Below are 23,852 nucleotides of genomic sequence, written 5' to 3'. Positions count from 1 at the left end.
CTCTGGGTCACAGAGGTCTCGTGTCACGTCACCCCGCCCCCAGGCTGACTCCGGCTCGCCGCTGCTCAGGGCCGCGCCTTCCAACGGCCCCGCGCGGCTTACGCGTGCGCGTTAGCCTCGTCTCGCGCCTTCCAGGCGGTGGGCGGGGCGGTGGGCCGGCTGGCAGGGTAGGGAGGGTGGGTGGGTGAGTGGATGATGGGGAGAAGGGGAGGGGATGGTCAACTGGTTACGAAGACAAGAGGTAATGGCTACGGAGAAAGGGGTTCCGTTTGGATTTCCACTCTGGGACAAGAGGAAGCGGCGAAGTAAGCCGCACAGGGCGGCGAGGGGGCGCAACAAGGCCCGTCGCCACGGCGCCCAAGGCCAGGCTGGGGTCCGTGGGTCGTTGCAACTGCAGCCAGGAAGCAGAGGGCCACAGATACTGCGAGAAAAAATGTGGATGCCCTGGAACGGGCTCATCGTGATCGGGAAGAGACTAGAGCTCCTGGGTAGAAACACACAAAAGCCTAGAATGTGGGACCCGAAGCTTGAGTCTGAGTACTGGGGACTGGAAGATGTGAAAAAGACGATCTTGAAAGAGTCGGCAGGCCTGAGTCAGGGAAGGATGGGTGTGAAGCTACAGCAGAGTGTAGCAAATGCACTACAGGCTTCAGCAGGTTTGGGGAAAGACAACCCAAAGGAAGTGGGAAAGCAAGAATTCAACAAAATTGGGACTGAATCCAAGAGTGAAGGGACTACAACAGGGTCTAGGAGGGGATCTGGGTTTAAAAAGAGGTCGAGGTTTACTTGGGGGGGAACCAGTGGAGAGGACATGAGATCCAGAGGATATAAACTAGGGCAGAACGAAGAGGAGCTGAGGTCAAGTGGAGAGAAACTGCGATTAAGTGGAGAGACGCTGATCAAAGAGAAGCTGAGTTCAAGTGGAGAGAAGTTGGTTGAAGAGACGCTAAGCAGAGAGAAGCTGAGTTTAAGTGGAGAGAAGCTGAGTTTAAGTGGAGACAAGCTGCAGTCAAGTAGAGAGAAGCTGGTGTTCAGGGAAGAGAAGCTGGGGACTAGTGAAGAAGATTTGAGATCTACTGGAGATGAAATACAGTCAAGTGCAAAGAAGCTTGGACCCAGTAGGCAGAAGCGGGGCACTAGTGGAGAGAAGTTGAAGGGTTCAAAAATGGGGAGCATAAATGAAGAGCAAATTGAAAGAGTGGTAGAAGTTACTGGTAATGAAAGTAATAGAAATGACTGATGCTGAGATGGAAATTCCTTTTGAAAGGATGGAAGGGAATGATGAAAAATTAGAAAGGGCTGAGGAAGTGGTAGAAGATGTCTTGGGTGGAGTGAGTAGTACTGATGAATCTGTTTCTATGGAAAAGAAAGAGGTTACAAATGAAGGTATTGGTGAATGAGGCAAAAGAAGGATTAAACCTAAAGAAGGAAAGAGCAGCAGACAGAGGAAATATTGCAAGTCAAGAGGAGAAATTAGAGCCAAACAGAACATTATTGACCCTAAAGGGGTAAATATGACAGAAGAAAGAGGAGCATCTGAGCCTAAGAGAGTGGGAATGAAGAGCTACTAGGGATGAAGGCGGAGACCAGGACCAAAGGAAACGAAGAAGAGTGATAAAGAGGGAGATGGGAACATTTTGAGGAAAAAGAGATTTGATGATGTGTTGCTAGGTAAAGGAAAATTGGATATTGGTTTCTTGGAGAAGAGCTGTGATGGAGGAGCTTACAGGAAAATGTTTGAGAAATGGATTTAGGATGGGCTAGAAGGATTTAGTTTGCATAGTGAGAAAAATGGAAAATGACAGCAGGATAAAGGCTAGATGAAGGTTGTGGAAGAAGTTGCAGGCTGGGGCGAGCAAAGAAAATTTCTGAAAGGATTCTGAAGGTGAACGAGGGGGTCTGAAGTGACAAAAGCAAGAAAAAAGAAAAGTGAAGGAAAAAAGTAAGAAGCCAAATCCCATAATAGTGACTATGTTTGTTGGGTTTTAAAGTTATTTCCTTCACTATTTCTGTACCCTCCTCTTCCACATAGTCAACTTTACAATCTAATGGGACAGGCCTGTTGGTGGGCCCTCTAGGTCTAGGCCAAGACTATCCTCACTGATCCCTCTAACTAGCCCCCAAATTGTGTCCACAATAATTACTAGGCTCCACTATTTTAATCACTTCACCATGATCACCATTTCCACAGGTTCCCCTCACCTCCCCATCAAACTTGAATTGCCCCAATTATTTGTATTACTGTTTTCATCTTTGATTTTTAATTCTTCATCTAGTCATATGGACTTTTCCCTTTGTTTCTGTCTTCTTTGGGACTTTCATTTATGTCTTCCACATGCCATCCACCGTGCACTCTAATCCCAGGTAAGAGAGAAGACTATCTTAGTATCCACTAAGACATCAATGTCATAGTTTGTCTCTTGAATAGGGATATAAGAGGTGGCAAAAAGCAGTCATGGATAGTTAGGCTGAAAGAAATACTTCATCCTTTCTCCTCTCTGTACTTTTTAAAGTCTGTAAACTATGTGAGGAATAGAAACTTCATCATATCATAATACAACACAAGTGTCGTAACACATTTATAATAGCCACATGTTTTTTTAATTGTTAAATTTTCTACATACCTTTTGTTAATTTTCCCTACAGGCTCCAAAAGATCTGTAAATCCTGTGCAATATTTTTGGTCATATAGTCAAACCTAATAGAAAGTATATTAATTTCATTTTTTCCCCTGGCAATTTCTTTCTTGGAGTCCTTTGTCCTACGGGTCTAATGTGGGATGGCTGCGTTCTAGGCTTGCTCCATAGCTGCTTTCCCGAGCTTCTTAACATTTCTCTCTGTCCTTCTGTGTTGGATCTCCTACTGCCTGGATCTTAGATCTTCCTCTTTCTTGTTTTACAGGCTCATTTTGGTCAACAACATCATCTAATAGTTTCCAGAGAGAGTGACCACGAAAGGTAAACTTTTTGACAATTTATCTGTCTGAAAAATATTGATTCTCATAGTTGGTTGATAGTTTAGTTGGGTATGGGATTCTGGGTTGGAAATATTTCTCCCTTAGAATTTTAAAGGCATTGCTGCACTACCTTCTAACTTCTGAGTGTTGTTCTTTATAAGTGCAATTTTATTGTTGTTGTTGTTCTTCAACTACTTCTTCCTCTCTTCCTCCTCCTCCTCCTCCTCCACCACCACCTCCTCCTCCTCCTCCTCCTCCTCCTCTTCCTTCTTATTCTTACTCTTATTCTTTTATATTCTATGCAAATGACCTGCTTTTCTACCCTATGTAAAGTACGTATTTTCTACCACTCCATGGCTCAGCCTGCACTCTCATCCCACTTTCTGGGGTTCTATTACAGGATATTGGAGCCTGAATTATAGCTCTACCTATTTTTCTACTTTCTCCCTCTCTGAACAATTTCACTTTATCTTCTTATCATTTCTATTGAATCTTGTATTTTAACGCTCTTGTTCACTGATTGTGTATACACACACACACACACACACACACACACACACACACACACACAGAAGGTGCCAAAAAATGTATACACATTTTAGGAAAGGGAAAAACTATTAAAATTGTAATACTCTATATATACCTATAACAAAAGGTGAATACAAGTCATGTGTATAAATTTTTTTGGCACTATTGTGTGTGTGTGTGTGTGTGTGTGTGTGTGTGTGTATATACACACACACACAAGATAATTAAGTTTGTGAACTTGTTGCAATGATGTTGCTAACCTTTCTTGATATCAGAGGGATTATTCATTATGAATTTGTGCCAACTGGACAAATAGTTAACCAAGTTTACTCTTTGCAAGTGCTGAAAAGGCTGCATGAAAAAGTTAAACGACCTGAACTTTTCACCAATAATTCATGGCTCTTGCATCACGACAATGCACCAGCTCACACAGCACTGTCTGTGAGGGAGTTTTTCGCCAGTAAACAAATAACTGTATTGGAACCCCCTCCATACTCACCTGATCTGGCCCCCAAAGGCTTCTTTCTTCACCTGGAGATAAAGGAAATATTGAAAGGAAGACATTTTGATGACATTCAGGACATCAAGGGTAATACAATGACAGCCCTGATGGCCATTCCAGAAAAAGAGTTCCAAAATTGCTTTGAAGGGTGGACTAGGCACTGGCATTGGTGCGTAGCTTCCCAAGGGGAGTACTGCGAAGGTGACCATAGTGATATTCAGCAGTGAGGTATGTAGTACTTTTTCTAGGATGAGTTTGCGAACTTAGTTGTCAGAACTCATAAATATATATGTATATAATTTATATATATAATTTTCTGTTTTTGTTTCATGGACATGTTCTCTTTGCTCTCCAAGGAATTTTCCTGTTTTTAAGTTTTCTTCGGCTTTTCACATGGTTTCATCTGAATTCCTCCCCCACTTTTCTGGTGTGTGTGTGTGTTGTTGTTGTTGGAGGTTTTCCTCAAATGCTGGATCTTTGACAGTCTATTGTATTTAAGAATAAGACACTAAAGTAGAGCAAATTGGAGACTATGTGCACAGATGGGGCTTGCAAATTGATGGTTTTCATTCTAAGGTGACTGGAGCAAGCAGGTTTTTTAATGGTACCTACCCGCAAAAGTCAGAATCTGTAGATCACATTGCAGGGACTGGTTTCTCCAGGGAAGAATTCTCCAGTGTCTTATCTGGGGAATATTTGCATGGCCACCACTGTTGAGGTTCTGGCAGCAGGGCAGGGGGTATAGGGTTGTGGATCCAACATTTAGCATGCATATTTTCACCCAGTCCTTCTGTTTTTAGCTCAGTGCTCACCACTATCTGCAGCTGTGCCTCATGTCCCTGAGTCAATGTTTCGTGGATTTGATTTCCCCAGAGCATAAACCCTCTGGTGTCCTACAGGGGGTTGTTGTCAGGCTAAAAAGGGTTGGAGAGGGGATTTATGAGTTTAATTGCTTTATATACAGACTTCTAAACAATTTCCCTGTTTTCGATTCCATGCCTTTCTCCTCCACCTGGAGGTGCCTGGTCCCTCCAAGTCCTGAACTTTTGGGGGGATGAGTAGAGTGAACTATTACTCTTGTTTATATTCTCCTCTTTGAACATTTAAGTTCCAGCTCCCTGCACCCTGCTAACTTAATTCCCACTCCATCTCTAAAAGTTTGTCGACCTCTCTAATCCACTGTTGTCTGCTTGCCTGTCCTCTTTGTCCTCATGGCTTTTTACCATATTTATTCATTTATTTTCATCTGGTGGGGTTTAGAGATAAGCATATGTGTGTGTTCAATCTTCCATGTTTGATAAAAAAGTCTCCTCTGTTACATTTTGATTGTTCTTAATTGAATTATCAAAGAGTAACCCTAATTTTCATCTTTAGGGTAACTTGCTATTTTCTTTATGAATTTTCCTGTGTGAAAGTGGCAAATAAAGAACAAATAAACTGTACTCCTGTTCTACTACAACAGTATACAACCAATTCTACTAAATCACTTATTATACATCTTTAAGGAAAAACCACAAAATCTCTCTTCAACCCACATTTCTCTCTATGTACTGTCTTATTTTTTTTGCTCCCTGTAGTAGGCACAAAAGTGGCCCCCCAAAGGTATATTCATTTCCTAATCCCAGGAACCTGTGAATATTACCTTATATGGCAAAAAAATGTGATGAAATTAAAGATCTTGCGAGGAAGAGCTTATTCTGGAATAGGGTGCGTCCTAAATGCCATCACAAATGTCCTTATATGAGGGAGAGAGAAGGAGATCGAACACACAGAAGAGGAGGAGACAGTGTGACCCCAGAAGCAGAGACTGGAGTGATGCAGTCACAAGTCTAGGAATGCTGATAGCTAGCCACCAGAAGTTGGAAGGGCAAATAATGGATTCTTCCATAGAGCCTCTGTAGGGAGTCTGGCCTCTGCCAATACCTTATTTTGGACTTCCGGCCTTCATAACTGTGAAGGAATAAATTTCTGTTCTTTTTCTTTTTTTAAGGAGGGTGCAGCTCACAGTGGCCCATGCAGGGATCAAACTGGTGACCTTGGTGTTATCAGCACCACGCTCTAACCAACTGAGCTAACCGGCCACCCTACATATCTGTTCTTTTAAGCCACATAGTTGATGGTAATCTGTTACAGCAACCTTAGGAAACTAATATCTTCCTTTTATAGCAGAATTCCTCTAAAAAGTTGTCATGCTTACTTTTCCTAAAAATTTTCTTCTATTCCTTTTTATCCAACTTTTTTTTGCTGTACTTTATATATATATTAAATGTAGAATTAGATATAATTATTGACATTCAATATTACTCTACATCACCTTCAAGTGTACAGCACAGTGGTCAGGCATCTATACAATCTATGAAGTGATTTCTCCGATAAGTCCAGTACCCATCTGGTACCCTATATAGTCTTTACAACATTATTGATTATATTCCCCATACTGTATTTCACATCCCCGTGACTATTTTATGCCTATCAATTTATACTTTCTTATCCCTTCACCTTCTCTCCCATCCCACAACCCCCCTCCCATCTAGCAACCATCAGTTTTTTTCTCTGTATCTCTGAGTCTATTTCTATTTCATTTGCTCGTTTAGTCTATTCTTTAGATTCCACATGAAGTGAAATCATATGGTATTTGTCTTTCTCAGTCTGACTTATTTCACTAAGCATAATATTCTCTAGGTCCATCCATGTTGTTGCTTTATCCAACTTCTTACATTGGACATTTTAATATACACAGAAAAGTTGAAAGATTAGAGCAATGAACAATGAAATAGTCTCTACCTATTATAGATTCAACAGTTGATAACAGTTTGCTCTGTTTGCTTTATCTCTGTATACTTCAGCATATATCTCCTAAGAATAAAGGTATTCTCCTACATATCCATAACACCTAAGTACATTTTTTTAGTTTTATATATTTTTAAATTTCAATTTAATAAAATAAAGAATAATTCTCTTAAATCATCTAATGGTCAATCTATAGTCAAATGTCCTTCCTTGTCCCAAAAATATCTTTTATAACTTGTTGTCCTTGGCCCAGGATACAATCAGGGCTCATATGTTGAATATAATTGTAACTGCTTTTAACCTACATTAATTTTCCTTCTTATTTCGTTTTTAACAACTTGACTCTTTAAAGAATTTTAGGCTGGTGTTCTGATAGAAGTCCAACATTCTGGATTTATCTGACTGTGTCCAGATGGTGTCATTAGTCCGTTCTTCTCTCTGCTGTAGGTCTTGTACACTGGAAGTTGGGGCTAAGGGCTCTTTTTCTGTAGCACTCATCACTCTCTGACTCAGAGTCTTCCTTCTGTAGTTGTTCATTATCTGTCTCCCCTCCACTAGAATATAAGCTCAATGTGTGTGCTGGGTTACCTGTTCTAGTCCACTGTCTAACCAACACATAGTAAGCACTCAGCATGTATTCGTGGAATGAAACAATCCATTACATTCAGTGATTTTACCTGTCTCAATACTATTTAACATCTATTGAGGAATTGCTATGCCTTAGAATATCACATGCTTTGAAGCCTCAAATGCCTAAAAATGCCTTTATTCCATTCTTGAGTTTTGTCTAGGTATAGAATTTTCCCTCAGCAGTTTGAAGGCATGCCCTTTGTTTTCTCCCTTCAAGCGTGGCCATAGAGAGTCCAGATCTGTTTTTACGCTTGAGCCATTGTACATGACCAGATGTTCCGTGTATGTGGCCCATTTCCTTTTCCTTGTCTCCATATTTCTGCTTATTTATTGATCAGAAGTTTATAGCTTGCTCATTCTCTGAGAACTCTGATCTCGTGGTTAGACAATAAAATAGAGATATTGGATACGGGCCAGAGTTGTAAAGATAAGCTACAGAAGGCTCAAGTCTAGCAGTAGGATCTTTTTCACAAATGATGGTAGCTAACTAACATTTACTGAATTCTTGCAATGATCAGAATAATTTCATAGGTACCATGAACAAGCACTTTACATGTTCTCTATCATTTAATCTTCCCAACAAGTCTTTGAGATAGGAACTATTACTCCATCAACTCTACGAACTAGAAACTTCCAGGACCAGGCCCTGAGCCCAGGCAGCCTGACCCCAGAGCCATACTGGAAACCACTCTGCTCGATGGCCTCTTCTGTTCTTACTAGACAAGCCCCATGACTCGGTTTTCTTGCCTGCCAAAGCAAGGTCTCCGATTCTGCCTGGAGGTTGGGCCATGAGTCTGTGCAACAAACCTTCCATTCACTCAGTGAATGCTTGTTGGATGAACGCTTCAATGGCAAGTGTTTTAAGACCATAAATGCCAAAAAACAATGATGTTTATTTTCTTTCCCAGATCTCTGCCTTCCCAAGGTCATCCACTCCTTAGCCTCCTCTGGTGATTTTCTGAGCACCGAGAAATCATTGCCTCTCTTGGAAGAGGCCTGCACAGCCATGAGGTCGAGATGGACAGTTTGCAGTTGTGTGGGTCTCTCAGATTGCACTGCACAGTATATAAATTATGAACCAAATCATCGGACTTCCCCTTTGACTGGATTACCCTTTCTCCTGGGATATCAGATGCATTCCACTGAGACTACAGAAAGAAAAAGTGAAGATCAAGATGCCGTGACAGATGGCAACCAACTTGTAAGTGCAGATATTTTCAATCATCTAGGTAGCTAGAACTTTGTATTTATAATAGCCCGTTTTACTAAAATTAACCAAAATCACACATTTCAGGGAATCGGGGCTCCTGAGTGATTTTATGTATTTTTGTTATCCTATTCTTTCTTTGCGTATTCCCAAAGGGCCCTGTTTCTTGCAACAGGATGTATTAAAAGTGACATGTTGGCTTTTGTTCAAATGCCTTCTTGGTCCTTGCTACCTATCTGTGTTCCTTTCAGCTGGGTCCTTTGCTCCCCAGTTGGCCAGAGCCTACCAGCCAGCCTACCTGGGGTCCCTGCCCACCTCCACCAGTACCCAAGTTTGCCTCTCTCGACAACAAGCTGGTCCAGTTTAATGCCAGGCTGCGCTTGGGCATTTAATTTCATGTCAAGCCCAGGCCTCCATTGATGGCTAAATACTCTTCTTGAACTTCAGGTAATACAGTATAAGATAAAAACAACGTGTTTTGCTTTCTTTTTTGTTTCCCTTCATGCTGTGGGAATTGAGAAAAACTAAATACCTAACCATGCTTGAGTGCCCACAGGGAGGAGGGTTACATACTGGTTGTTGGGGACAAAGGTGAATGGTTATAGTTGCCGAAACCTGCACCAATTAAAATGAAATATCAATCATACCATGAAAAATGGCAAAAGTAGTGGCAGCTATACAAATCAAGCTGTGATTTTTTTTTCTGTTTACTTTGTTTTGTAATTAATAATTGGCTTGAATTTTGAGCTGTGTACTTTGGGCATTTTATAAGGAAGCTTTTGGAGAAAATACATGTCTGTGTTTTTGTGTGTGGACCATAGCCTATACAGCTTAGAATTCTTTGTAGAAATTCAGTTTCAGAACATTTTTTAAAGTTTTATGATTGATTAAAGGTTGAAAACCTGTAGCTGTACCATTAAGTTAAAATATAAGGCACAGGATGGCAAACAGGTATTTGTCCATATTAAATATTTTGTTACATTTAAAATGTAACCGTCTCCCTTGCCAGTGATCAGATTGGACATCATGGATTTTATGCTGGTGTGAATTTGTTTGCAATTTATAAATTGCACTTAGAGACACAGGTTCAAACAGGTGCAAGAAATAGAGCTGATACCAGAGCTTCAGGAGTTTGACTCCTCATCTGGATTCCTGGGATACCAGACAGTTTTCCATCATGCTTGGCCCCCGATTTAGGAACTAGAGGAAGGTGGCTGCTGCCTCTGGGCATAAATTTCTGAGGCCACTGGGCACTATTCCGGGATGGCCACTGGGTCTCAGAGGTTCCCTGTCCATCTCGCAAGGGTCATCATTCTGTCAGACTACACTGACCTAACTCTCAAGAGGCCTTTCCCCTGGGAGCTAGAATTAATTGCAGCTCAATGTGGTCTCGGAGCCATTTTTACTCAGAATCCACCAGACTTACAAGGCCACACTCTCCTGCTCCTTGGACTCTGACCCCCTCCCAGCACATTCTCCTTCCTCCTTCCTCTCCTCCTCAGAGTCCCCACCCCCGATGTGAACACCTAGGGTGGGACCCGGATGTGTATTATGGCCAATTCTGTCCGTGTCTGTGTCACTCAGAATCCACTGTTTCTTATTGATATCATACTGACCAATGCCTAATACTATGGGGTTGCCCCATGCTGAGAGCCAGGGGTACAACAGACAGGTGCCCTGCCCTTGGGGACAAGAGGAACACTCATTTGTGAACAAGGTAGCACTTTGTTACAGTACATTAATAACTGGTATTTTATCTCTGTCACATTATAATTCCATTTTTGTGGTGTGGCCTAAAGAACCTAAGTCTCTCCAAAAGATCCAGCCAAGTACATGGTAAAATTCTACTACTTATTCATTCATTTAACAAATATTTAATAAGCACCGATTATTTGCCAGGCACTATTCCAAATATCAGGAGTAGAACAGGGAACAAACTGACAAATCTCCCTGATCTCTTGGAGCTTATGCTATCGTGGAAGGAGACAGAAAAATGGCATCAATATGTAATATGAGCTAAGAATTCTGAAGAAAAGCCAAGCAGGGTAAGGAAGAAAGAGTGACAGAGGAGTGTGTGTGTGTGTGTGTGTGTGTGCGCGCGCGCGCGTGCGCGCGCTCTTTTAGATGGTTGTTGGGGAAAGCCTTTTTAATGAGGTAACTGTGGAAGCAGTGCCCAGAGGAGATGAGGGAGAAGCAGCAGCTGTTGGAGGATGTCCGTTCCAGGCAGGGCAGCAGGACAGAGCCTCTGAGTGGGGAGTGATCCCGGCCTACTTGAGAAATAGGAAGTCACTGACTAAACATCTGCGCTCCTCACTCTCCTCGTCTGCAAGTCCATGGCTTGTTGGGAGGAACAAATGAAATCATTCATGTGGAAATATGTATGGAAACCATCACGCAAGGCTAGAAGTTATTCTCTTTATGTTGACTTCATCAAGTATTTGTAGAGTATCTAAATCATCATGGACCATAATGATTATATTACAATTCTGCCCTTTCATTTTCTCTCTGATTGAGGTGAAATTCACAGAACATATAATTAACCATTTGAAAGTGTACAATCCAGTAGCCTTTAGTGTAGTCACACTGTTGTGCAACCACGACCGCTCTCTCATTTCAAAACTTTTTCATCACCCTACACTTTCATTTTTAATATTAGTTTGTTACCGCCCTTCAAAAAGGATTTTCCCCTCCATATCTGACTTTGCCCTTTCTGTTTCTGGCCGGCCTTCACCAAGAAAGGAGAAGCGTATGGTTCCTCCATGTGTTTATTCAACAGATAACTATTGAGCGTTTACCGAGGCAGTAGCCACCTTGCTAGGTAGGTATGGGGGATACAGCGGTGACAGAGGACACACAGGTCCCTGCTTTAGGGGACTCATAATCTAGTGGGGGGTTTAGACGCTGAACATATCATTACCAGAAAATTGATTTAAATTATGATAAAATACTTGTAAGCAAAACCACTTTGAAAATTACATTTAAAACGCTTGTGACATTATTAAAGCAGCTCCTAGAAGTGAGAAGCCACTGGCTTTTACAGCTTCGAATACCATGACTACATATAGTTTTATAATTGTGCTCTTAGTTCAGGGACACAGGAGAGAAAGCTCACCTCTGGAAAGTGACCTGGATTGTGTTAGGGCGGAAAGTAGGACGGCAGGCAAAGAGAAAAACGGTACTTCATTTATTTCCTTCTAGTAACAACCCTTTGAGGTATGCAAGGACAGATGTTGTTACCATCGCTCCCATTGGAAGATGTGAAAACTGAGACTTAGAAGGTCGTGCCTTGTTTAAAGTCCCCTTGACGGGGCTTCTATCTAGTATTTCTCTTTAGCCATCTGTCTAGTAAAGCTGAAAAGCATTTTTTCCAGTAGGGGGCAGTGGCGCACCTGGTTGGAAGAAGACCCGCATGCACGCGCTGGCTTGGTCCACAGCCACCCTGCCCACAGGATGTGCTCCCAGCTTCCCAGGAGAGGGCACTGCTAGGCTGGCCTCAGAGTCACCTCGCGGGACCTCCCCAGACCTGTCCGCCTGCCCTCTCCCTTCCCCCTCCCCCCCACTGAGACTCATGACCCAGCAAGCTCTCAGCTCCCTCCAGCCTTTTCGTACACACTAATGTGCACATCTGTGTTTTCCTAGATGATTGTGTCTTAATCACACTGTGAAATAACAAATCCGGGCTAGTAACCCAAGTCACCTCAAGTGATGAGCTAGTGGTCACCAAAACATAGGTACAGCCCCGGGACAGGGAGCCACAAAAGCTGCTAGCGTCCCCCTGGAGGCCACATACTGCCACCGTGGCACCACCGCTGCACGTCCCTCATGCAGGCGCAATCGTCAGGTTTCTTTAGACAGGATGACCTGGCAGCATTTCCACCCCACCCACAGCTAGTTTCGCTTTCCTAATGTTGTTAAAAAGTGCCTTCTAACTGAAGTAGGGTGGTTGAACAGGTTCCAGCATTTTACTTAATTTTTTTTTATATAATCATTTGTTTCAGATTTCTTCCTTCTAGTGAGTTTCCTTCCTTTTTGTCTCAGGCACATGCCCAGAGCTGTCCTCTTTGGCAGTTGTCCAAAGTCCAGGTTCTAATAGCTTCTGGACTATGGTTTAATTTTAACCAGAAATTCTTCTTTTGGAATAATTGCTTTTTAATCTGGAAAGAGCCAGTTTGATACAGAGCAGTAACACCTGCCTGAATCAGTAGACAAAGTTGTATCCGTTTACTGCCGACATATTCTTTTTAAAAGGGGAGACTGATTTGGTGGAGGAAATGAAAATGAAAATTGTGGATAGGTTCGTTTGGAGGACTGTTTGAACATCTGTTTTAATCAATGTAATAGATTCTGGGCGTCTGAGGAGAGAGGGCTGGGGAGAGAATTGAGAGATGGAATGACTGAGAGAACCTCGAGGCCACCATGGGGCATTCGTTTTCTGGAACAATCTCAATTTCTGAAACAGAGGACACACTGCCGCTTTGCCAGGTCACGCATCAGACTGCCACCAATTCTCAGTTCTGACGATGGGGTCACTGGCGAGGCCTGTCGGCATGACAGGAGATATTTCCCTAGGACTGACCTTACCAGGCAGGGAAGCAGAGCTGGCATTCCCCAGAGCTCCCTGCGCCAGTTAGTATTTCTGATTCCTCTTTCCTTACAATACAAGTCCTTTGGTGATCATTACGTGCTTGTATTTGTAGGACTTTTGTCGTGCAGGAGACCCTGCTCACTGTGCCATTTGTCATGCGGGGCATCCGGCAGGGTCTCTGCTCCCACTCCCCACATAAGAACTCAGCATATGGTGAGGTCAGACAGGAACACCCACGGAGCCATAGATGGGGGAGTCATACCACTATATTCTCGCTGGCAGCATCTGCCTCTCTTCAATCCACTCTTTCTAGCTCAGCCACCATTTTCTTGCTGGGCCCCCATTTTCCTTCTCTCTCTTCTCCTGCTAGCGTAGCCACAGCAGTTATATTAGTGGCCAATGGCTCACTGGTTACAGCTGACGGCCAACTAGCCACAGCTGATGGCCATCCCATCACAGTTGATGGCCATTTACTACCTGAGCCAGCACCTGTCTATGTGAGGCCGAGAGCCTGGAAACTGCTTTCTGGGGCTCTGCCCCCACAACTTTAAAGAATTTTTGATGCAGCAAGACAGAAATTAGTTATTTACTTGTTTGCAGTTTAGGTGGCAAACCTCTTCTTTGGTAATAAAACAAAAATCAAAGATGAAAAGCAAATGGCACGTACAATGGAGACCAACTCTAGGAAAAATGATTTTTGCCCGTCCCCCTGAGGCAAACAAATTTGGGAAGACTTACTTGCTTTGTAGAAATAGTCTTCACTTTACCAGAGAGTCATCCTTGGGCTTATTTAAATATGAAACCCTTCTGGAACACTTAAGTAGGAGAGAAAAAAACGGAGGCCAACTATCAAAAGCTGTTACCACTGCAAGATGAGTCTTAAATGAAAATAAAGGGTCTGATTACCCGGTGAGTCAGAAAGGGCTGAGGCTTCTATTTAGAAAAATCTGACCTCGTGAGGAATCTCTTAAGGGCAGGTGCATAAAGCCAGGTGTAGCCATGCTGGCCTGATTAGTCCCAGAAAAGCTTCCACAGGCAGAGACTGTCTTTCACAGCTCCTCACTGCTGGGGTTCCTTCTTCAAAAACCCTCAGTGAGTGTCAAATCGACACATTTAAGGGTGAGATTTGATATGTGTAGGAAGAACGGTCTCTCCACGCATGACCTAACCTGGCATCCACTCAGAAACCAGTGCTTCTCCCTTTTCTTGCCTCTGCACGAGTACTAAAGAAGAAGAGAGAAAGCAAAAGTTTCACATGCCCAGAGCAAAACATGCTACAGAGATGAGTTTTTGAGAAAAGAAAGCAAGCCGACCTAATCTGAGGGTTTGATCACCACTAAGAATGTGTTTCTGTTTCATCACTCAGTTTCTGGCTCAGCCTTCCAGCTGAGACCTGTGCGGCAGCCTCTCAGGCAGCGCCTTCATTTCTCAGGCCTTCTCCTTGCCCGCCGGGCACTGTTCCTCATTCGGACCCGGCTGCTACATCCCGGGACACCCCTCCTTCCTGAGTCCTCCCTCTGTACCTGCCAAAGGCAGAGAGGGATTGGGGCAGCACTCTCAGGGTGATGCTCGGCTTCCCGAAGGGCACTAGCACCCCCAGAAGTGATCCGTATTTGGTGCTGTCTCTGAGGAGCCCTCGGAGGTAGCTGCTTGGGCACGGATTCAGCTTGGAGGGAGATAACACAGCTCATTGCTGCCTACGTGGTAGAGCTCGGTCAGCCCGGGGGAGGGCGGGTCTGTGTCTCCTACTGGCTTGGGCGGGCGGGAGAGTGGCGTAGGGAACTTCTGCTCCATGAATGCTTAGGGTGTTATGATGGTTTTTCCAAGACTCCTTTATCTTTTTACCCCATCCATCAGTTTACAGAGGATTAGGATTTCTCTTTTGTCTTGGTTATATCCTCAGAAGTACAGGGAAACCCATGAGAATGAGAGTCTGCAAAACAAAAGCTCACGTACTAGGAGGCGCAGGCTATTGCGGCAAAAGCCAGAGTCTGGGGATGAGGGTGGCTGTGGACGAAGGAGGCCACCTGGGGTGTGAGGAGAACAGTGCTGTGTTATCATCAGTGAGAACTTCCCTCTACATACTCTCATCTTGGAAAGAAAGGAATGGAACCAAGGGCTTATGTCGGAGTATCTGTAGTTGCCCTAGTTATAAGGTTGTCTGTCTGACTGTCTGTTTAATAGGTAGTTGTTCCATGGTGTAGCACAGCAAGGTCACGCATAGCCCTGCATATTCACAAGGCTGGCCTGGAGCTCTGGAAAAAGTGGTGACAAAGCATTCAGCACTAGGCTTGTTCTATCTTAGTCTCCAGGCTGGCCTGGATCAGAAAGAGTAAAGTATTGAAGTGGCATCCCAAATATTAGTCCTAAAGGACAAACAGACTGGAAAGGGAAAGCACCCTTAGATCCAGCTAGGATGGCGAAGCCCCAGATGAATGATGTCACCCACGTGTGGCTCACGGGAGCCCCTGTGGCTGTTTTGAATCTGTAGTCGTATGTAGGACAATATTGCTGACAGCGTGGCTTCCTGCGATGGCCTTACCCTGTCAGCAAGACACTGTGTACATTATTTGTTTGCCAAATTGTGGTGCGTTGTGTACAATATATTTTAAGTTCAATTAAATTAATGTTTAGAAATACTGTAGCTAGAAAAGGCTAGAAAAGCACTCTAGCAAACAATGATTACTGAGATTAGAATGCTTTGAACTTGAGCAGGAGAGAACCTGGTGAATTTGTAGGAATTAACCAGGACATGTACCCATCTCTCAGGAGGCGTGCGTAGCTTCCTGCAGGGCACCAGCAGTGTGTCAGAGGTATTTCAGGTAGCAGACTAAAGAGGGCAGGAAAGAGATAAAACATAAGAAAACATCTTTGCATACCAAGAATTGTAATCTCGCTCTGCAAAACACTGGGGGCTGAATTGTTTTGGTCAGTTACCTTGGCAGAGGATAAACTATGAGTCAGAAATGCTCAGAGTCGCCTCTGGAGGAAGTGTTCCTGGATGAATACCCACTAGCAGCCTCTTTGATTTCAAAGGTAAAATAGTTGAACCCTAGACCTCACTGTAAGATGTGAAGAGTCACTCCAAATTTATAAGCTCATTAAACTCATCTTTTTGACTGTCTACACGTCTGGCTTTAGGGAAAACACGCAGAATGCTTCCAGCCACGCCTCCTCAAACCACTTAGCTGACAGTTTTTTCTTCTAATTACTCTAGTGAGCGTCTCTGTTATTTACAAAGTTTGGGTAAGGCAGGGCAGGGGGGATTTGTGCCTTGGTGTCCTATCAAGAGGGGTCAAATTCAGCCTCTCTTTTGGATGGCCCTGGGGCCAGGGTCAGGGTTTTTGAGTTTGTGCTTCTTCATTGACTTTCTGGTTGAATGGTGGCTAAGCCACCTAAAGTCTCCCCCTCCCCATTCACTTCTGTTGTGATGAAATGAGAAGACTTCTGCCCTTTCCTTCTTTCTTCCCTTCCTTGGCTTGGGTAAGATCAGTGAGATCATGGTCATAAAGTACTTTGAATGCCTTCAGGAAGAGTGCGCCCTGGCTGGCTATTACACTGGGAGCGGTTCACAAATCCCCACAGTCCAAGACTTTCAGCTGCTCCCCTGGGGAGGCTCCTGAGAGGAAGAAGGAGATGCTATGGAGGCAGCCCCGTGGCACTGTTGGTCAGACTTGCTCGTTCCTGACCTGGGCATTCACACTCTTATCTCCCGAAGGGGGATAAATGATATCCAGCCACTTGTGTGTCCTCATCATGCGAGCTGTCAGTCATCTCCAGCGTGACTTGCTGGGCTGCATAGTTCCTGCCCCTGTTCCAGGAACTAATAAGAGGTAGAATGAAAAGATTGTTTCCTCTGATGCACGTTTACAAGATGTTGTCCAAGAGGAGGCAGCAGGGAAGTGATGAACCCCGCTCCCTGGTGCATCGAGGCAGCAGAATTCTGACAGGAGGGCAGAGGGAAACTCCACTTCCCGGAGACCTTGCTCAGGACAGCCAGTCAGGTGGCCAGGGGTCAGGGAACATCCGGGTGACCATGGGCCGTGTAAGCTAGATATTGTGCTTTGTAGGCTGCTGATGGTGTGACATGCAGTGTGGCCGAGGGACGGCTGTGGCTCGGGCAGGCGACCCTTTCCACACCAGCTTTTCTTGGGTGACGGCTCATCACTCAGCCTGTGCTACTCGGGTTTGTCAAACTTCGCCCTGAAGCACCTTCCGTAGGGGGTGGTAAAGGAGTTGGATTTCTTAGGAGAAAAATATTAGGCCTCTGCCCCAGAGGACATCACTATGCCCTTAAGGGTTAGTCACCCTCAAGAGAGCCTCAAGGACAAAGGAATCTTCTAGAGACAATGTGGGGAGGGGGGGAGTTTGCTGAAGGAAACTCTGGAGTGAGCCCAGAGTCCAGTGGGAGCTCATTAAATCCTTGTTGAGAGGAGCCTGGCAGTTGTTTGAGTGAGGAAAGGGACACAGAGCAGAAGCCGAGAGAGACTGTGAAGATGGAGTGGAGGCCATAGAACATGACAGGAGGAGAAGGTCAATTATGCTGATTAATTAGACTAAGTACAAGGGAGTGTCACACTCATTTGGTTGCCAAAAGGTATTCTTGGCAGAAAAAAGTTATGAACTCCTGCACCGGGGATGGACGAAGGCTTGGTAACCAACATGTTGAAAAGCAGAGAGACAGCAACCCTCGCAACTATAAAGGGATCATTTCTGCGGTTCTGCCATCAAAATTTGCCCACGTGATGTCAAATGACTCTTAATGTTTGTGTGTGCACGTTTGTGCTATTGGGTTGTCTCCTGAGCAATCCTGAGTTTTAAGAATGTGTCGCTGAAGTCAACAACCAACAATTCCAGGAGCCCAGGTTCCACCCAGGACTTACTCAGGGAATCTGAGGCCCTTCCTCCTGCCACTCACCGTGTGGCACTCCTGTCATCGTTCTGCCTGGGCACTCCCCCTTCCTCCCGGAGAGCTGGGGTTTTGCCGGTCGTGCGCGCACACGTATGTGTGTGTGTGTGTGTGTGTGTGTGTGTGTGTGTGTGTATGTGTGTGTGTGTGTAGTGGGGCTGCAAGGGAGGAGAGAAAGTCTCCTCTGTGATGAGCATGGCCAGTCAGTTGAAGGCTTTGCGCTATGTCAAGGTGAAGCAATAGTGACACCAAGTGCCAAGAGCAGGAGCTAGCTGTGGCATCAGCTGTTTTCTCTCCTCAAATTATAGGAGCAGAGAGAAAGGCTTTGTTCTGGTCCGTAGTGTTCTCCTCAAGAGAGGGTGACGAGAGCCTCAGAGCTGGCCTGACTTCCGTGTTGCACTCTGCTCGTTTGGCCAATGGATTGGCTCTCCGGGACTTAGATGCAGAACTGGGTCTTTGGATAGATTTGTAAAATAAAAAGCAAGGTGAACTGTCTTGTTGGCTAGAACATGATGCAGAGACCCAAACTGCTATTTCTACCCTAAACTGGTCCTACAACTTCCGCTGGAGGAGGGACTGTACCCTCTTTTCTGGTGAGAGAGCTCTCAGGTTACCAAGGTAGGTGGTGGGTCACCTTTGTATGCAGAAAACAACCTGGTTTCCTTTGTTCAAAAAAACATTGACCCACTTCTCTATGGGTCTCCTGGCTCAGGGTCCCTATGGCTAGAAATCTACCCTGTGAAGCCATGAGCGGAGAACTAAGAGGCATAGTCCTGCGGCATGGCCCCCCCGAGAGGGACTGAGCACTTTGAGGGGCAGAGAATTCCGTGGGCTGCTTGGAGATCACCCCTGGTACAGGCTAGACCTACAACAGTTATAGCGCCCCCTCAGACATCTGCCCAGAGGAAGAATATGGCCAAGTTGGTATCTGCCCTCCAGCCAATCCTTGTTTTCAGCTTGGAGCCTACTTGGTTTCTTCCTTCATGGAAGATAAAGAGGGAAGAGATTTGTTTGTCCAGGTGCCACCACTCCAATGACACAGAGTATTTTCAGGGCGTAGTGTCAGATCCGGTCCCCCCTGATGTCTATATTCCTGCTCTGGGTGTGCTGTAAACAGCAGGTTGATTCAAAGCTGAGAGGTGTTGGGAAACCCCTTGGGCAGAAGATTTCGAAATGCGATTCAGATCAGAAAAAACATAGTGGGGTGAGGTCCTAAGGAATGAAGGAGACAGAAAAAGCTCCTGTTCTGGTACTTGGCTGGATAGCGGAGATTAACAGAAGAGTCTAGAAGAGCCTAGAATGGGAAGGAGGCAGCTGAGCTGAGCACACGGCTTCTCTCCCCTCTGCCCACGAGGACCAGGAGGCGCTGCATCTCTGTTCACCAGGCGAAACCACCCCTGGAGCGCCCTCAGTCCAGGACATGTTAGCACCAGCACCGTGTAGCTCAATCAGGCCTCCCGCAGGAGAGGGAGGGGCTGGCGGCCAGGGGAGTAGGGTTGGCAGGAGAATTAGGAGAAAAACAGTGACAAAAAGATTTGATAAGACTTGTTGGGTAATTGAGGAAGGGACTAGTGAGGAAACGAATAAAGCCCCGGATGCTAAAGCTCAGGTGGCCCTGGCAGGAAGGGGCCGTCCCAGTTGCTGACCAGCGCCATCCTGCCGTCTGCCCCGCCTCCTCTGTACTCTAGCTCAGGTCACCCTGGCATCGGGGGCTCTGAGTGGCAGGTGCCTGTGACATGAAGAGCCCAGAGGAAGGTACTGGATGGATCTAGAACCAGAGAGTGGGCATGAGGAAAAGGAGAGGGAAACTGAGAAACAAGGAGAAGAAGAGCAATTAAAATGATCCATGGAAGAAAAGGAGGTAACGATAAGGGAAGGTGGGAGGGACAGCTTAGAAAGTGCAAAAAAGGAAAAAGAGTGGAAATGGTGTGTCTCCTCTGATGGACGGATGGACTTGGAGTTGTGAAGTCAAGAATGAGTCTCCACCATGGTCAGTACTTAGAAAGCTTGTCGCATGATCAATAAATCCCTTTCATCTAGAGGGATGAAGACTCTTTGAGGACGTTTGAAGTCATCCTGCGTGGAAACTGTGAGTGGTACTGTAAGAAGCAGCGAACTGGTGATGAATGAGAGGGGCTCGTGATTCATGAGCGTGCCTACCACCTCCACCCAGAAGCCATGACTTCCCCCATCTCGTGCAGGGTGGGGACCCATCTAACCAGAACCACCACCCGGCCTCTCCCAGTCTCCTTAGATGACAAGCTCTGGCATCCTTGGTCCACCCAACTCAACCCCCAAGCATTTTGCCAAAACATCAGTAGACAAATATAGGTGAAACGGGTCACAGACCTCTGCATTTCGTACCATTTTCTCCTCCTTCCCAGAGCCCAGTACGTGACTAACCAGGGGTTGGTCATCACGGGCTGTATATTCTTTCCTCAAAGAGTAGTCACAAAGTCCCCAAACACCTTTCTCTGAGCTCAGAGTAAGTCTATCTTGCTTTATTTTTATACTCTATTACCATGGGCCAGGAAATCCAAGACTGCCTGAGCTGCATGGGGAAAACTTCCCCGATCTCCAGCACGTCCAGAATTCTCATCGGCCAGTACAAACTTGGCTGCAGCAGCTGGCACCTTTCTTGCTAAGGTTGAACCAGAGATGAATGTTATTAACTACAACATCTAACATTTGTTTAGGGCTTTAGACCTTGCAAAGCAAATATTTATCTTATTTGATTCTCACAATAATTCTGTGTTACAGTTACTTCCCATGTATAGACACTGTTTCAGGAAGATAAGCATTTTCCTTAGTGTTAACTGGTAGACCTAAGAGTCATACACGTCCTCTGACTCTCAGTCCTCTGTGCCTTCTATGCAAGGTCATGGGCTCCCTGTAGATTTCAGAGTAACATCAGGGTTGGGGTTCCTGGATCTCTCTCCTGACCCGTCTCTGCACCCCAGGTGACCTCAGACCTCAGCCGTCCCTCACCCCACTTCTATGATCAAGTAGTAGAAGAATCTTCACTTCTTGGTGAGGAGTGTATACGTAAAGCGTGTGATTCTTACGTTTCCTCTGCCAAGGACTTTCAAAGTCACCAAGGTTTATTTCCATTCCAAAAGCAATATGGGATCATTGTAGAAAAAGTACAAAATAGAGACAAACAAACTCAAGAAAATAAAAGTCATAATTCCACCATTGAGTAAGAAGTTTTGTGAACACTGTGATATTTAGTCTTCTGTAACCTTTATGATGTATACGTGGACTTGCTTGTGTTACAAAAATAAAAAATGTGCCCACCCATAACAATGTTTTAGGACTTGCTTTTATGCTTAATATATTGTAAACATTTTTTTGTTAGTAAATGTTTTTATGATAACATATTTAATGGATACATAAGATTTCCTTAGAATTTTTAATGGTACTCTAGAGTTACACATTTAGATTGTTCCTATTTTTTCATTATTATAATGCTTTATGATAGACTTCTATCTAGATCCGATTTTAATTTTCACTTCTTTGATTATGAATGTTGAATTTTTTTATGTGATTTGTATCTGAAGCTCTTTCATGAGTAGCTCATCTTATTTGCCAGTTTTTAATGGTGTGTATTTTTTTTCTTATTGATTTTTGAGAACTCTTTAGGCTAACATTTTTAAGGCTAAACATAATTAAGGCTAACATTTTAGTTTTTGATGTCAAAAACTCATGTTGACATCACATTTGAATGCACTATTTTGAATTTGGGTTCACACTGATTTTCCCCTCCTCTCCCACCCAGACTGCGGATGCTTTCTCTTTTTTCTCTACTTCCTCTTTAAAAATCCCCCCCAAACAAAGCAGAATTTATAGAGGGCTCTTCCTTCAGTGCTCACGCCCAGAAGCACCCTGGCCTCCTGAGGGAAGCCAGGGTCCTCCAGTCCTGCCCAGCTGGGCACCAAGCCCGTAAGGGCGGCTCCCATCCCTCCTGCCCCGACCTCCAGAACCTCATCTCCTCCCCCCCTTATTCCAGCTGTTGCCTGGGGCCTCAAGGTGCATCCCCAGAGGATCCTGCATAATGTTTCAGAAAGTCCTGACATGAACGTCTCGGAATCCTGGGACCATGGTGGAAAAGAGTATCAGGGGTGTTAGTGTTAGAGGGGAATTGTCTTGCTGGGGAGGGAGGAAGTACTAGTCGGGTCTGTCATGGCAGGAATGTAGAGAACCCCTCTACATTCTCCAAGGGCCCCTCTTGCTTCTGAGTAAGGCCCCTATGGCAGGGACTCTGGCACGGGGCCGTTGGCAGCAAGCCTGCCCTCCTCTTCCATGAGTCTCAGGTGGGTCCGCTCCTTGCCCTGTTATTACCGCTGGCAGGTTCGTTTGTGCCTCTGGCAAAAGGGACACAAGTTCTACCAGTTCTCCTGGGTTCCTTCAGCAACTCACCCGCTGCGCGTGGGGAGGGGGAGGCGCCTGGGCCTGTTACCTGGAGTCCCCCCTAGAGGCGGGGGGAGGCAGGGAGGGGGCCAGGCAGGAGCCGGCTGGACTGGATGGAGCTGAGGCGGTGAGGACAGGATGAGTGTCTTACTAAGATCACTACCTTGGAAAACTGGGACTGTAGGGAGGAGGTCAGGGTGTGCAGGGGGGTGGCTGTTGGGAGTTCATGTCACAGCTCCTGTGGGTTTGGAACGTCCTGACCCACTCTCGGTGCCCTCCCTCCCTTTCTCCAGGTTTAACAGGAATATTTAAGACAGCAGTGGCTTAACAGGAACAAGCACACCTGGCATTTCTGTGGCAGGAGCTCGACTCCGACGCCCTTGACCCCCTTTACTCTTGTACCACCCTCTGAGGACTTTGGCTTTTCCAGATGTTTCCAGAACTCTCTTGTCTTGTATTTCCACACATTTCCTGGGAATACAGTGTGATGTCCTGCGTAAGCCAGTCCAAGCTGCCAGGTGGCCGTGGGGACCTTGTCTGGTTGATCTCTTTAGGCTTTGCTTCCCTAGTCTGGTGGGTGGGGGCTCAACCGTGTCAGGGTTTCTCCCTCCTTTCCCTTTTCTCAACTCTATTGACATGGATGACATATGGGAGCTTCAGAGATCTCTGCTTGAAGGTGGAGCCCCAGCGGTGGGGGAGGGGAGGTGGGGGGTGTGGAGGGGGGAGTGCTTGGGGTGGGCTGGCCCCCTTCCTGCTGTCCTCAGTTCTCACCCACTAGTGCGTCTGTCCCTTCCCCCCACTGACAGGTCACATCTGTTTCCCCCACCAGAAGGTGAACTTAGGAGCGCAGAGCCCACGCCTTACTCACCTGCAGCCCCAGTGCTCAGCGCAGTGCTTGGTGCAGGGTAGGTGCTCCGTGTTAATAAACGAAGAACTGAAAGGAAAGGGTCTCCTGTTCCATAATCATTGCAAATTTGAGAGACAACAGCCCCCACTCGAGAGTCCGAGAGTCCGGCAGCCCTCAGGCCAGAGGCTTCCTTCATCACTTACTAGCCGCATGACCTTGAGCAAGATACTGAATCTCCCTGAACCTCAACTTGTCTAAAAATAGGAACAATAACAACTACCTCCCAGGGTTGTTGTGGGGATTAGCAATGATGTCAGAAACGCAGCACGCTGCTGCCTGGCGCCTAGTAGGAGCTCAATAAATGGAAGCAGTGATTAGTTGCCATTACGAGACTGTTTGCGTGTGTGCCTCAAGCCAAATGCTTGCTCGGAGAACTCTGGGTTGAGCAGTGAGTGACGTGTGTCTCTGTACCTGCCCCAGGAGCCTCT

The 23,852-nt window shown here is 45.4% G+C and overlaps 1 long non-coding RNA gene across 3 annotated transcripts; it reads left to right on the top strand.

The window, feature by feature from the left end:
• Positions 1-206: 206 nt before the first annotated feature.
• Positions 207-23,488, top strand: LOC109450424 (uncharacterized). Of its 3 annotated transcripts, none has more exons than XR_016018402.1 (4): positions 207-1,942; positions 2,902-2,957; positions 8,315-8,607; positions 23,347-23,488. It is a non-coding gene; the product is annotated as an uncharacterized LOC109450424 (long non-coding RNA). The 3 variants fall into 3 exon arrangements; XR_016018400.1 differs by having other exon boundaries at positions 23,324-23,488; XR_016018401.1 differs by lacking the exon at positions 23,347-23,488 and adding an exon at positions 8,865-10,692.
• Positions 23,489-23,852: the final 364 nt, after the last annotated feature.

The sequence above is a fragment of the Rhinolophus sinicus genome, chromosome 14 (genome assembly GCF_057876585.1).
Source record: "Rhinolophus sinicus isolate RSI-liver-muscle chromosome 14, RSI-T2T, whole genome shotgun sequence".
NCBI lineage: Eukaryota > Metazoa > Chordata > Mammalia > Chiroptera > Rhinolophidae > Rhinolophus > Rhinolophus sinicus.
The sequence above is the reverse complement of the archived record's forward strand: the minus strand, read 5'-3'. Positions and strand labels throughout refer to the sequence as shown.